The following is a 15,447-nucleotide window of genomic DNA, read 5'->3' on the forward strand; positions in this document are numbered from 1 at the left end:
AACAAAAATAAACTCAAAATGGATGAAAGACCTAAATGTAAGACAGGAGGCCATCAAAATCTGAGAGGAGAAAACAGGCAACAACCTCTTTGACTGTGGTCACAGCAACTTCTTACTTGACATGTCTCTGGAGGCAAGGGAAACAAAAGCAAAATTGAAGTTTTGGGACCCCTGAAAGATAAAAAGCTTCTCTAAGGCGAAGGAAACAATCAACAAAAATAAAAGGCAACCAACAGATTGGGAGAAGATATTTGCCAATGACATATTGGATAAAGGGCTAGTATCCAAAATCTATAAAGAACTCACCAAACTCCACACCTGAAAAACAAATAATCCAGTGAAGAAATGGGCAGAAAACATGAATAGACACCTCTCTAAAGAAGACATCCAGGTGGCCAACAGGCACATGAAAAGATGCTCAACGTCGCTCCTCATCAGGGAAATACAACTCAAAACCACACTGAGATACCACCTTACGCCAGTCAGAGTGGGTAAAATGAACAAATCAGGAGGCTATAGATGCTGGCGAGGATGTGGAGAAATGGGAACTCTCTTGCACTGTTGGTAGAATGCAAATTGGTGCAGCCACTCTGGAAAACAGTGTGGAGGTTCCTCAAAAAATTAAAAATAGATCTACCCTATGACCCAGCAATAGCACTGCTAGGAGTTTACCCAAGGGATACAGGAGTGCTGATGCATAGGGGCACTTGTACCCCAATGTCTATAATAGCACTTTCAACAATAGCCAAATTATGGAAAGAGCCTAAATGTCCATCAACTGATGAATGGATAAAGAAATTGTGGTTTATATACACAATGGAATACTACGTGGCAATGACAAAGAATGAAATATGGCCTTTTGTAGCAATGTGGATGGAACTGGAGAGTATGATGCTAAGTGAAATAAGCCATACAGAGAAAGACAGATACCATATGTTTTCATTCATATGTGGATCCTGAGAAACTTAACAGAAGACCATGGGGGAGGGGAGGGAGGAAAGAGAAAAGTTAGAGAGGGAGGGAGCCAAACCTAAGAGACTCTTAAAAAACTGAGAACCGGGGCGCCTGGGTGGCGCAGTCGGTTAAGCGTCCGACTTCAGCCAGGTCACGATCTCGCGGTCCGTGAGTTCGAGCCCCGCGTCAGGCTCTGGGCTGATGGCTCGGAGCCTGGAGCCTGTTTCCGATTCTGTGTCTCCCTCTCTCTCTGCCCCTCCCCCGTTCATGCTGTCTCTCTCTGTCCCAAAAATAAATAAAAAACGTTGAAAAAAAAAACTGAAAACAAACTGAGGGTAGATGGGGGTGGGAGGGAGGGTAGGGTGGTTGATGGGTAGTGAGGGCATCTGTTGGGAGGAGCACTGGTGTTGTATGGAAAGCAATTTGACAATAAAATTCATATTTAACAAATAAGGAAATGAGAAGGGAATCAAAGCATGTCATTAAAAAATCAACTAAGCACAAAGGAAGGTAGTAATAGAGAAAGTGAAGGACAAAAAACCTCAAATACATAAAACATGACAAAATGACAATAAGTACTTTCCTATCAGTAATTACCCCGAATATAAAATTAAACTCTCTAATCAAAAGGCATATATTGACAAACCGATTTTTAAAAATCCTGGATCTAATTATATACTATGAATAAAAGATTCACTTTACATTGAAGAGCATGAATAGTTTGAAAGTAAAACAGTTGAAAAATTATTAATGCATGAACTAACCAAGAGAGAACAGTGGTGCCTGTATTATATCAGAAAAATTATTCTTTGGGTAAAAAACTGTTGCAAGACACAAAGAGACAAATGTTATACATGGACAAAACAGTGACGTCACCAAGGAGATATGACAATTATGAATATATATAACCCAAACATCAAAACTTCAAATTTTATAAAGCAAACATTGACAAAACTGAAGGGAGAAACATATAACTTCCCAAAACTGAATAAAGAAGAATTAGAAAACTTGAACAGTTTGATTACTAGATATCAAATCAAATCAGTATTCATAAAACTACCAAGAAACAAAAGTCTATGACTTGATGGTTTTGAAGGTGAATTCTACAAGACATTTAAAGAAGAGTTAATACCCATTCTTTTCAAAATATTTCAAAAAATAGAAGAGGAAGTAAAGCTTCCAATTCATTCTATGAGACTAGCACTACCCTAATACCAAAACCAAAAAAAAAAAAAAAAAGATACTACAAAACAAAAGCACAACAACAAAGCAAAGATAAAAACACAAACAACTACAGGCCAATTATCTCTGGTAAGCATAGGTGATAAAATCCTCAACAAAATATTAGCAAACCAAGTCAAATAATACATTAAAAATTATTCACCATGATCAACAGGGATTTATTCCAGGGATGAAAGCGTGGTTCAATATTCACAAATCAATCAATATCATATACCAAAGTAACAATAGAAAGGATAAAAACCATGTTATCATATAAATAGATGCATAAAAAACACTTAACAAAATAGAACATCCATTCATGATTAAAGTTGTCAACAAAGTAGGTCTAGAGGGAACACACCTCAATATATTACAGGCAATATGTGAAAAACCCACAGGTAAAATCATAATAGTAAAAAAAAAAGTGAGAACTTTCCTTCTAAAGTCAGGAATAAGATAAGGATCTCCACTCTAACCATTTTTATTCATTGTAGTACTGGAAGTCCTAGCCACAGCAATCAGACAACAAAAAGAAATAAAAGGAAGCCAAATTGCTAAGGAAGGAGTAAAACTGTCACTATTTGAATATGGCATGATACTATATATAGAAAACCTGAAACACTTCAACAAAAAAGTCCTAGAACTGATAAATGAATTCAGTAACATCTCAGAATACAAAATTAATATACAGAAATCTGTTGCGTTTCTACATACTAATGAAAGTGCAGAAAGAGAAATTAAGAAAACAATCCTATGTACAACTGCACCAATAAAATAATAAAATACCTAGGAATAAACTTAACAAAGAAGATAAAAGAACTGTACTCAAAAGAAACTGAAGATGACACAAATGGAAAGATATTCCATGAACATGGATTTAAAGAACCAATATTGTTAAAATGTCTATACTACCCAAAGTCATCTATAGATTTAATCCAATCCCTATCAAAATGCCAACAACATTTTCCACAGAACTAGAATAAATCATTCTAAACTTTTATGGAACCACAAAAGACCTCGAATAGTCAAAACAATCTTGAGAAAGTAGAAAATAGCTGAAGATACCACAATTCCAGCTTTCAAGATATACTACAAAGCTGTAGTAATTCCAACACACATTTATAGAAAAATTAACATCAGCTTTGTACAGTGGCAGTATCATAGCCAATGAGGTTTATCTGAGGTGCGATTATTGCTAATAGAAGAATTAACATCAGTACTTTTGAAACTCTTCAAAAAAATTGAAGAAGAGGAAACATTTCCTATCTCATTATTGAGGTCATCATTAGCCTAATATCAAAGCCAATCAGAGACACTCCAATAAAACTATAGCCATGGCACCTGGGTGGTTCAGTCAGTTAAGCGTCTGACTTGATTTTGGCTCAGGTCATGGTCTCATGCCCCTAAGGTCAAACCCCACATCAGGCTCCATGCCCGGCATGGATTCTTTTTCTCCCCCTGCCCCTACCCTAATCTCTCTCTCAAAAAATATATAAAACTACAAGTGGATTTTTAAAATATTTTTTTAATTTGAATTTTAGTCACCTATCATAAATTGCACTATTGGTTTCAGGAGAACAATTACATACAACACCTAGTACACATCACAACATGTGCCCTCCTTAATATCCATCACCATCTAGCCCCTCTCCCACCCACCTCCTTCCATCAATCCTTAGTTTGTTTTCTATTATTAAGAGTCTCTTGTCTTCTCTTTCCCCCACCTTCCCATATGTTCCTAAATTCCACATATGAGTGAAATCATATGGTATTTGCCTTTCTCTGATTGAGTTATTTCACTTAGCCTAATACATTCTAGTTCCATCCATGTCGTTGCAAATGGAAAGATTTCATTTCTTTCATGGCTGAGTAATATTCCAGTGTGTGTGTGTGTGTGTGTGTGTGTGTACACAAACACACATATATACCACATCTTCTTTATCCATTCATTAGTCAATGGACATTTGGGCACTCTCCATAGTTTGGCTACTGTTGATAAAGTTCTTATAAACATTGGGGTGCATGTACCACTTCAAATCTCTATTTTTGTATCCTTTGGATAAATACCTAATAGTTAAATTGCTGGGTCATGGGGTAGTCCTATTTTTAGTTTTTTGAGGGACCTCCATACTGTTCTCCAGAGTGGCTGAACCAGTTAGCATTCCCTTCAAAAGGGCAAGAGGGTTTTCTTTTCTCCACATTCTTTCCAACACCAGTTGTTTCTTGTATTGTTAATTTTAGCCATTCTGACAAGTGTGAGGTGTTTTCTCATCCAAGTTTGGATTTGTATTTCCCTGATGATGAGTGCTATTGAGCATCTTTTTCTATGTCTGTTAGCCACCTGGATGTCTTCTATGGAAAAGTGTCTATTCATGTCTTCTGCCCATTTCTTAACTGGGTTGTTTTTTGAGTGTTGAGTTTGGTAAGTTCTTTCTAGATTTTGGATACTATCCTTTATCAGATATGTCACTTGCAAATATCTTCTCCCATTTTGCAGGCTGCCTTTTAGTTTTGTTGATTGTTTCCTTCACTGTGCAAAAGCTTTTTATCTTGATAAATACCTAAAAGTTCATGTTTGCTTTTGTTTCCCTTGCCTCCAGAAATGTGTCTAGTAAAAAGTTGCTCCAGCCGAGGTAAAAGAGGTTGCTGTGTTCTTGTCTATGATTTTGATGATTTCCTGTCTCACATTTAAGCCTTTCAATCATTTTGAATTTATATTTGTGTATGGTATAAGAAAGTGGTCCAGTTTCATTCTGCATGTCGCCATCCAATTTTCCCAACACCATTTATTGAAGAGAGAGTCTTTTTTTCCATTTGATATTCTTTCCTGCTTTGTAGAACTTTAGTTGACCATATAGTTGTGGGTCTATTTCTGGGTTTTCTATTCCATTCTATTGATCTATGTGTCTGTTTTTGTGACAGTGCCATACTGTCTTGATGACTATAGCTTTGTTATAATATAGCTTGAAATCCAGAATTGTGATGCCTTCATGTTTCTTTCTCTTTTTCAGGATTGCTTTGGCTATCTGGGGTCTTTTGTGGTTTCATACAAATTTTAAGATTGTTTGTTCTAGCTCTGCGAAAAATACTGGTGTTATTTTGATAGGGATTGCATTGAATGTATAGGTTGCTTTGAGTAGTATTGATTGACATTTTAACAACATTTGTACTTCCAATCCATAAGCATAGAATGTTATCCCATTTCTTTGTGTCCTCTTTAATTTCTCTCATATGTGTTTTAGTTTCCAGTGTACAGATCTTTTGCCTCTTTGGTTAGGTTCATTCCTAGGTATCTTATGGATTTTGGTTCAATTGTAAATGGAATCAATTGATTTCTTTTTCTGCTGCTTCATTATTGGTGGATAGAAATGCAACAGATTTCTCTATGTCGGGTGTGTCATGTAACTTTGCTGAATTCATGCATTAGTTGTAGCAGTTTTTTGGTGGAGTCATTGGGTTCTCCATGCAGAGTATCATGCTATCTATGAAGAGTGAAAGTTTCACTTCTTCCTTCCTGATTTGGATGCATTTTATTTCTTTTTGTTGTCAGATTGCCGAGGCTAGGGCTTTCAGTATTATGTTGAACAACAGTGGTGGAAGCAGACATCACTGCATGTTCTTGACCTTAGAGTAAAAGGTCTCAGTTTTTCTGCATTGAGTATGATATTAGCTGCGGGTCTTTGGTATGTGGCTTTTATGATGTTGATGTACTTTCCCTCTCTCCCTAGTTTGCTGAGTGTTTTTTTCTCAAGAGTGGATGCTGTACATTGTGAAATGCTTTTTTTGCATCTATTGAGAGGACTGTATGGTTCTTATCATTTATTTCTATGATATATCACGTTGATAGATTTGTGAATATTGAACCACCCTTGCAACCCAGGAATAAATCACCATTGATTGTGGTGAATAATTGTTTTAATGTAGTGCTGGATTTGATTTGCTAGTATTTTCTTGAGGATTTTTGCATCCATATTGATAAGGGATATTGGCCTGTAATTAGACCCACTAAAATTGGAGTTTTTGGTTTTTGAATCAAGGTAATGGTGGCTTTGTAGAATAAGTTTAGAAGTTTTCCTTCCATTTCTATTTTTTTGGAAGTTTCAGAAGAGTAGGTATTAATTCCTTTTAAATATATGTTAGAATTCCCCTGTGAAGCCATCAGGCCCTGGACTCCTGTTTGTTGTGAGATTTTTGATTATGGATTAAATTTCTTTGCTGGTATGGGTCCATTAAAATTTTATATTTCTTCCTGTTTCAGTTTTGTGGTTTATATATTTCTAAGAATTGATCCATTACTTCCACATTGCCCAATTTGTTGGCATATAATTGCTCATAATATTCTCTTATAAATGTTTGTATTTTGGTGGTGTTGGTTATTATCTCTACTTTTTCATTCATGATTTTATTTATTGGGTTCTTTCTCATTTCTTTTTGATAAGTGTGGCTAAGTCTTTATAAATTTTTTTTTAAATTCTTTCAAAGAATCAGCTCCTAGTTTCATGGATCTGTTCTACTAATTGACTTTTTTTCTATTGTTTTGTATTCTCTATTTTGTTCAAAAATGCTCTAAACTTTATTATTCCTTCTGCTTGATTTGATTTTAGTATGTTCTTTTTTTATTTTACTCTTAAGGTGAAAAGTTAAATTGTTGATTTGTAGTGTTGTTTCTTTTTAAATGTAAGTATTTATACCTAACATATTACTGCTAAGCACTGCTTTTGCTGCATAAGTTTTGATATCTTGTGTTTTTGTTTCCATTTATATCCATGTATTTTCTAATTTCTGTTAACATTTTTGTTCATTAAACTTAACAATAAAAGTGGTTAGAAGACTGTTCATTTCAAGATATCTTGAGAAGGAATATCAATATCATATCTTGGTCTTTAGACTCTCACTTCTCTAATGTATTACCATACAGTGAGAATAAAAATAAAACAAAACCCAAAGAAATAGATCAGTAGATTTGCTTTCTCAGTGAGGCATGAAATGTAAAAGTTATTAGCCCCTAACTTCTTTTCTCTGAAGTTTTTTTTAAACATTTTTGTCTCATAATGGAATTTTTCAGGTTTTTATTTTTATCTTGTTATTCAAACATAATCAACATACAGTGTTATATTACTTTTAGGAGTACAATAAAATGATTTGACAATTCTATAAACTGCTCAGTGCTCATCAAGATGAGTGCATTTTTAATCTCCTTTATCTATTTCACCCATCCCCTGCTTCCCCTTTGATAACCACCAGTATTTTCTCTGTATTTAAGAGACAGGTTTTGTTGTTGTATCTTTTTTTTCCTTTATTTGTATGTTGTTTCTTAAATTGCACATATAAGTAAAATCATATGGTATTTTTCTTTCTCTGACTGACATATTTCACTTAGTATGACACCATCTGGGCCTATCCATATTGGTACAAATGACAAGATTTCATTCCTTTTCATGCCCGAGTAATATCCCATTCTGTATATGTGTGTGTGTGTGTGTGTGTGTGTGTGTGTGTGTGTACCACATCTCATTTATCCATTCATCTATAGATACACACTTGATTTTATCGGTATTTGGGCTATTGTAAATGACACTGCAGTACACATATCTTATTGAATTAGTGTACTGTTTTCCTTGGGTAAATACCCAATAGTGAGATTACTTGATGATGTTAATTCTCATTTTAACTTTTTGAGGAAACTCCATGTTTTCCAAAGTGGCCACACTAATTTGCATTGGTTGATTTTGTGTATTTGAACCGTTCTGTCATTCTAGAACTAAATTCCACTTGGTCATGGTGCATAATCCTTGTATTATGCTGTTGAATATTTTTTGCTAGTACCGTATTGAGGAAATTTGCATCAGTAGTCATAAGAGATATTGGAGACAGCAGTTAAGATGGCAGTGGAGTAGGGAGATCCTAAGTGTGGGGAATAAGCTTAGGAATCCCCCGGGTTTACACCAATGTGTTAACAAGGCATAAAAAGTACAAAGCCATAGGATGCTCACACCCGAGTTTGGGTAAACAAGATTAGCACCCCAAGAATAAGGAGATCAAAAGGCACCCCAGGATAGAGAGGGGATGCAAATGCACCCCATAATAGAGAGGGGGTGCAGAACCCCCACAATAGAGAGGGAGGGGCAAAGGCCCCAAAATAGAAAGGGGTGCAAGTGTACCCAATACAAAGATATGTGAGGTAAGCAAGATTAGGTGTTCAGTGCAGAAGCATCCCCCAATTTAGTACCACAGCAGAAAGCTGCTTTCACAGGAGGGAAGGACCAAGTTAGGCAAACAGGTAAACTGGATTATAGACCACTGCAATGCAGGTGAAGCAGCCCAGAGTGGAAATGGTTAACAAAAGAAAAGGTGCCTTGTTAACCCTGAGGTTATTTCCTCTCCTACCTTATCCCCTAGGCTAGCTAAGAAAAACAGACACAGCACCTCCTGTCTGCATTACCAACCATCTGCCCATCTGCCCAGTGCCAGGATTTTGTTTTATACTGAACCAAACCCCAAACACCATATATCTTCAAACCCCCCTTTTCCCTCACATCCCCAAGTTAATGTTCACAGTTTGTCTCTTTGTGCATGCCTATCACATTTGTAAGCCTTCTGACCCTAATAAATATGGGGCAAGGACCCTTATTCAGGGCTCTTGTCTTTTCCCAGGTATTCGCCATCTCTCACTTTTTATTCTGTGTCCCGCCCTCTTGCTAGACAAGACAGAACTTTAGACCTAGAGTCTATGATACCTAAGCTTGTCTTGTCCTTGAACACAGCTAGATAGTTATCAAATCATTCTGAACACCAAAGAAAAAAATTGGAATTTTGAGAGAACAGAAGTGCAAGACTACACGAGAAAAGCAATCACCTTTTGGAAGTAGGAGGTGCAAAGAATTTACTGCGGGAAATGTTGCTTAGGGTAGGGCCACGGGGAGGGAGCCTACTTGCAGACGCTACCACAAAGTAATATAAGCAGCAGAGTGCAAAATCTGAACTTTTAGCTTTCCACTGTGGGGCATGTGCCTGCCTTAAAGGTGCTCAGGTGGTGAAGTGGGGCAGAATCTCAGGAGTGACAGCATGGTATGAGGATCCCTTAGGTGACAAGAAAGACGTGTCCCACCAATATGCCGTGCTGCTTACAGGCTTAAGAGAGGGGACTTGCTCTAGCTGAGGACAGTAAGCAGGGATGCCAGTTTTCTCCTGTTTTGAAATAAATTCTAAACAGCTGTAAACATATGTCACTTTTTTTTCAGGGGCCAGAAAAGGCATGGCAAGACTCTCCCTCAGGAACAGTGCAGGTCCATGCCATAGGAATCCCTAAAATTTGGAATTTTGCAACTCAGTTGCATGCCTGAGATAAAGAAGCTTGGACACAGGCAGGATGAACATAGGGTTCTGACAGAAACCAATGACAAAAGAGGGGTGATTAATTAACCTTATATGAGGCTTCCCTGAAGAGTGGGGGGCATGAACTTTCAGCTCTGGGGCTATAGAGCAGGGCACTGCCACATTCATTATGCCCTTCAGACTTGAAAGCATTCAGGGAGCAAACTGACCCCAACTAATGGTAGCCAGAGCCACTTAAACCAAGCCCTGCCCCCCTGCACCTTGTTTCCATGGAAACAAGTCAGCCTGAGAATTAGTGCAGCAGGCCCCTCACCCAGAAGACTAGCACAAACAACTTGCTTGCATGAATTCTAATGATCATAGACTTCAGCTCAAGGTGAAATAAGATCTAACTTCCATTATACTCTTATTCTTTATTTTATATTATTATTTGTCTCACTTATTTTATTTTTTCAACTCTTTTTTTAAATTTTGCAGTTATTATTTTTTTATGTGTGCATATTTTATTTTATTTTATTTTATTTTATTATTTAATTTTTGGAATAATATTCTTTTAACAAGCAGGCCAAAACACACCCAGGTTGTAGTTTGTTTGTTTCTTTGTGTTTTTGGTTTTTGTTTTTTCTTTGTCTTTTTTTTTTGTTTTTTTTTTTTTTCCTTTCTTCTTTTCTTTTCTGGAAAAAAAAGACAAGGAGAAACTCACCCCAAAAGAAAAAAACATAAAGTTGAACTCATGGTCAGTGATTTAATCAACATGGATATAAGATGTCTGAGCTAGAATTTAAAACCATTTACAGGGATACTAGCTGGGGTTGAAAAAAGCATAGAAGACATCAGAGAATCCCTTTCTGCAGAGGTAAAAGAACTAAAATATAGTCAGAATGAAAGTGCTATAACTGAGATGTAATCTTGAATAGATGTCATGATGGTGAGGATGGACGAAGCAGAGCAGCACATCAGTGACAGAGACGATAAAATTATACAGAATAATGAGGGTGAGAAGAGGGGGAAAAGGCACAAGATCACGAAGGAAGACTTACAAAACTCTGTAACTTATTAAAAAGGAATAACATTCATATCATAGGAGTGAATGAGAGAGAAAAGATGAGGAGAGGGAAAAAGGGGCTGAAGTTTAATGTGAGCAAATTATAGCTGAAAACTTCCCTAATCAGGGGAAGGGCACAGACATCAAAATCCAAGAAGCACAGAGAACTCCCATTAAATTCAATAAATGCTGACCATCACCAAGGCATATCATAGTCAAATTCACAAAATACACAGACAAGGAAAGAATTATGAAAGCAGCATGGGAAACAATCCTTAACCTACAAGGAAAGACAGATGAGTTTCACAGCAGAGCTGTCCACAGAAACTTGGCGGGCCAGAAAGGAGAGGCAGGATCTATTCAACACACTAAATGGGAAAAAACATGCAGCCAAGAATTCTTTATCCAGCAAGGATGTGATTCAGAATAGAAGGAGAGTTACAGTTTTCCAGACAAAAACCCTAAAGGAGTTTGTGACCACTAAAGTAGCCCTGCAAGAAATTTTAAGGGGGACTCTTTGGAGGAAAAACAAACAAAAGACCAAAAGCAAAGACTAGACATGACCAGAGAACATCACCAGAAACACCAACTATACAGGCAACATAATGGCACTAAATTCATGTCTTTCAATAACCACTCTGAATTCTACCAGACATGTAAATTTTTAAATGTTTTTATTTTATTTTATTTTTGAGACAGAGAAAGAGAGAGATAGAGAGGCAGAAAGAGAGGGAGACACAGAAACTGAAGCAGTCTCCATGTTCTGAGCTGTCAGCACAGAGCCTGACACAGGGCTCGAACCCATGAACCATGAGATCATGACCTGTGCCAAAGTCCACTGCATAAACAACTTAGTCACCCAGGTGCCCCTTCCAGACATTTAAAGAAAAATTAATACCTATTCTACTCAAATTGTTTCAAAAAATATAAATGGAAGGAAAACGTCCAAACTCATTCTACAAAGCCAGCATTAACTTGATTCCAAAACCAAAAAAAAAGTCCACACTGAAAGGGATATTGTTACAGAACAATATCCCTGATGAACTTTGATGCAAACTTTCTCAATGAGACACTAGCAAATCAAATTCAACAGTACATTAAAAGAATTATTTATCATGATCAGGTTGGATTTACTTCTGAGCTGCACGGCTGGTTCAATATTCACAAATCAGTCAATGTGATACACCACATTAATAAATGAAAGGATAAGAACCATATCATTCTTTCAATAGATTCAGAAAAAGCATTTGACAAAACATAGCGTCAATTCTTGATTTAAAAAAAACACACAAGAAAGTAGGAATAAAATGAACATACCTCAACATCATAAAGGTCATATATGAAAGACCCACAGCCAATATCATCCTCAATGGGGAAAACCTGAAAGCCTTTCCCCTATGGTCAGGAACAAGACAAAGATGTTCACTCTCCCCATTACTATTTAACATAGTACTGGAAGTCAGAACCTCAGCAATCAGAGAACAAAAATAAATAAATAAATAGCATACAAATTGGCATGAAAGAAGTCAAACTTTCACTATTTGCAGATGACATGATACTCTATGTAGAAAATCCAAAATACGTTTTTACTCTTTCTGATTCTTTTTTTTCCCTGACTAGATAATTGTCTTTGACTTATCTTTGTTTTAATTGACTCTTATTTTTAGTCTAGTCTGCTGTTGAAGCTCAGTTCAGTCACTATATTCTTTAGCTTTAGGATTTCTGTTTTCCTTTTTTTAATTTATTTTGAGATAAAAAGAGACAGTACAAGTGGGGGAGGGGCATAAAGAGTGGGAGAGAGACAGAATCCCAAGCAGGTTCTGTGCTGCCAGCACAGACATGGGGGTCAAACTCATGAAACTGTGAGATCATAATCTGAGCCGAAACCAAGAGTTGGATGTTTAACTGACTAAGCCACCCAGGTGCCCCTCTGTTTTTTTCTTTTGTTTTGTTTTGTTTTTGTTTTTTTGTTTTTTTATGATTTGTTTCTTTATTATATTTCTCATTTTCATGGATTGTTTTCCTATTTCCATACAGTTGTTTGTATGTTCTTTCTTGTTCATTGAGCTTCTTTAAGAGGGTTGGTTTCTTTTCTGTATTTCATATCAGTTTATAGATCTCCATTTGTTCTTTAATTGAAATATAATTGACACCTAATATTATATTTGTTTCATCAATAGAACATAGTGATTTCACAAGTCTATACATTATGCTGTGCCTACCACAAATGTGCTATCATCTGTCATGATATAATGCTATTACAATACCATTGATTATATTCCCTATGCTGCCCCTTTTATACACATGGCATGCATTCCATAAGTGGAAGTCTCTATGTTTGACTCTCCTTCATCCATTTAGCCCATCCCCCATCCTTCTTCCTTGTGGCAACCTATAGTTTTTTTATTTTTCAAGATTGTTTTGGCTATTCAGAGTCCCTTGAGTTTCCAAGTGAATTTTAGGATGGAATTTTTCTTTCTGTAGAAACACCATTGAGATATTAAAGAGATTGTTTTATATCCATAGATCACTTAAGTAGTACTGCCATCTTAACAGCACAATTGGCCCTTGAACAAGGAGGTAGGGATGTCCTCCCTCCAATTAACAGTCAAATATCTGCATATAACTTGACTTCCCAAAAATTTAACTAGTAGTAGCCTACTATTGATTGGAAGCCTTATCAATAGGTATTTAGTTGATTAACATATTTTTGTGTCATAAATATTATATATTCTACTCTTAAAGAAAACTAAACAAAAAAAATGCTATTAAGATAATCATAAGAAAGAGGAGACACATTTATAATACTGTAGATGTATTTATTGAAAAAATTGCATATAAATGGACCCATGCAGTTCAAATTCATGTTGTTAAAGGGTCAAGTGTATTGTCTCTCAATCTATGAATAGGAAACATCTTTCTGTTTATGTGTATCTTACTTAGTTTTAGCAACATTTTATAGTTTTCTGTGTCCAAGTTTATTGCCATCTTGGTTACATTTATTCCTAAGTATTTTATTCTTTTTGAAATATTGGAAATAGAATTGTTTTCTTATTTACATTTCTGGATGGTTTAGTGTTAGTACATAGAAATGCAACTGATTTTTTTTGTGTGTCATTTTGAATGCTGAAGCTTTGCTGAATTAATTAGTTCTAAAGTTTTTTTGTGGAATATTTAAGGTTTTCTACATATAAGATCATGTTGTATGCACCAAAGGTAATTTTACTTCTTTCTTTCAATTTAAAAGCCTCTAATTTATTTTTGCTACCTAATTGCTTTGACTAGGATCTCCAGTTTTATCTTTCCTTAAAGGGCCAAGAGTGGGAATCCTTGTCTTTCCCCTAAGAGAAAATGCTTTCAGACTTTTATCATTCATATAACACCTTGATTACATTGAGGTACTGTCCTTTTATTGCTATTAAGTTTAGTGTTCAATCGTGAAAGTGAGTTTAATTTTATCAAATGCTTTTCCTGATGACTGTGTGTTTTCCCCCCAATGACTCGGTCAATGTAGTGTATTACATTGATTGATTTTGTGTATGTTGAACCATTCTTGCATTCTAGAACTAAATCCTACTTGGCCATAGTAACTTAAACCTTTCTTTTCTTTTCTTTTTTTTGAAAATTATTGAAGGTCTTTCTTTATATCAAAACTCAAAGACCCTTACCATCATCTACTGAGTTATACAACAGATTCTAGTTCAAATTGACACACAAAAAGTAAACTAGATTTAAAGTGTTGTATTTAAAAACAAACAAAAAATACAGTTTGCCTTGTGAGGCAATTAAAATAAGTGGAGACCTGACACTATAAAGAATTAGAAACACATACAGGATAATTATTCTGTCTTATTTAGAGAATTACAGTTAGCTGGTCAGATTTATGTTTAAGATATTTATCCATACTCATCCAGACTTTTCAGAGGCTTTTCTAAATTCTTTTATGTTAAATATGAACACTTTCCAAATACTACTGTTAAGTCACATCTCATTTATCTTCCTCCTTATTAACTGCATAGGCTTGTCTTAAATAGTTGAAACATCTGTAATATACTACAGAGTTTGCTTAGAGGTACTCTGTTAATATACTCGTGTGGCCAGAGAAAAAACAAGCATTATTAAATATGAATGCAATCCTTAATAACACAATTGAACATTTTTTTCAATGAAAAAGTCCAGAAAGAAGGTCTCATTCTATAAAGATTTATCATTTATAAGTCACAGTGAAAGGAACTTGAGTGATTTACCAAGTTTTCTACTATATACATTAGAGATACCTCACTAAAAACTGGTATCTCACACAACAGAATAACATTTGCTGAATGTAATACTGTAGTGACAGTACTGAGGTTGATTGTTAGAGACATGGGTTCAATAACAAAAATCAAAAATAACAGCTGGAAATTTATCTCATTCAATGTTCAGAGATAAAAGGGTTAAACATTAATTCCATTATTTTCTGCAGATTTCTTTTTTTATACTGAAATCTGATTGCAATTAAATTCTGATATTTTTCCAAGCTACTGTATGAAGAAGATGCTGAAGGCCATCACTATACAGCATATTGCAACATAAAGACTCGTCCATTCACCAATTCTGGCACACTTGCAAAATATACCCAACAATCCAGTTTTATTTCTGTTCAGGGGGCTGTATGCCAAGGATAGGATATAAGCACAGGTACATATAAACAGGAATATTACTTACAGTCAAAAGACTCTGAAAATTGAAAATGGCAGACATAGTGAGACTGGCAAAGCTCAGACTCCACCAAAAAATTTGCTAGAACTAATACAGTAGTATGTGAATTCAGCAAAGTTGCAGGATATAAAATCAATGTGCAGAAATCTGTTGCATTTCTATACACATTCACCACTGAAAACACCAAATAA

The 15,447-nt window shown here is 35.6% G+C and overlaps 1 protein-coding gene and 2 pseudogenes across 3 annotated transcripts in view; 1 reads left to right on the forward strand and 2 right to left on the reverse strand.

Annotated features, from left to right (window-relative positions):
* The window catches only part of ASB12 (ankyrin repeat and SOCS box containing 12), a 127,467-nt gene that overhangs the window by 82,374 nt on the left and 29,646 nt on the right, over positions 1 to 15,447 (reverse strand). The gene's annotated exons all lie outside the window — the stretch shown is intronic.
* On the forward strand, positions 3,314 to 3,438 carry LOC122235649 (annotated as a pseudogene).
* On the reverse strand, positions 14,759 to 15,298 carry LOC102960674 (annotated as a pseudogene).

This window comes from Panthera tigris, chromosome X (genome assembly GCF_018350195.1).
Source record: "Panthera tigris isolate Pti1 chromosome X, P.tigris_Pti1_mat1.1, whole genome shotgun sequence".
NCBI classification, from domain to species: Eukaryota; Metazoa; Chordata; class Mammalia; order Carnivora; family Felidae; genus Panthera; species Panthera tigris.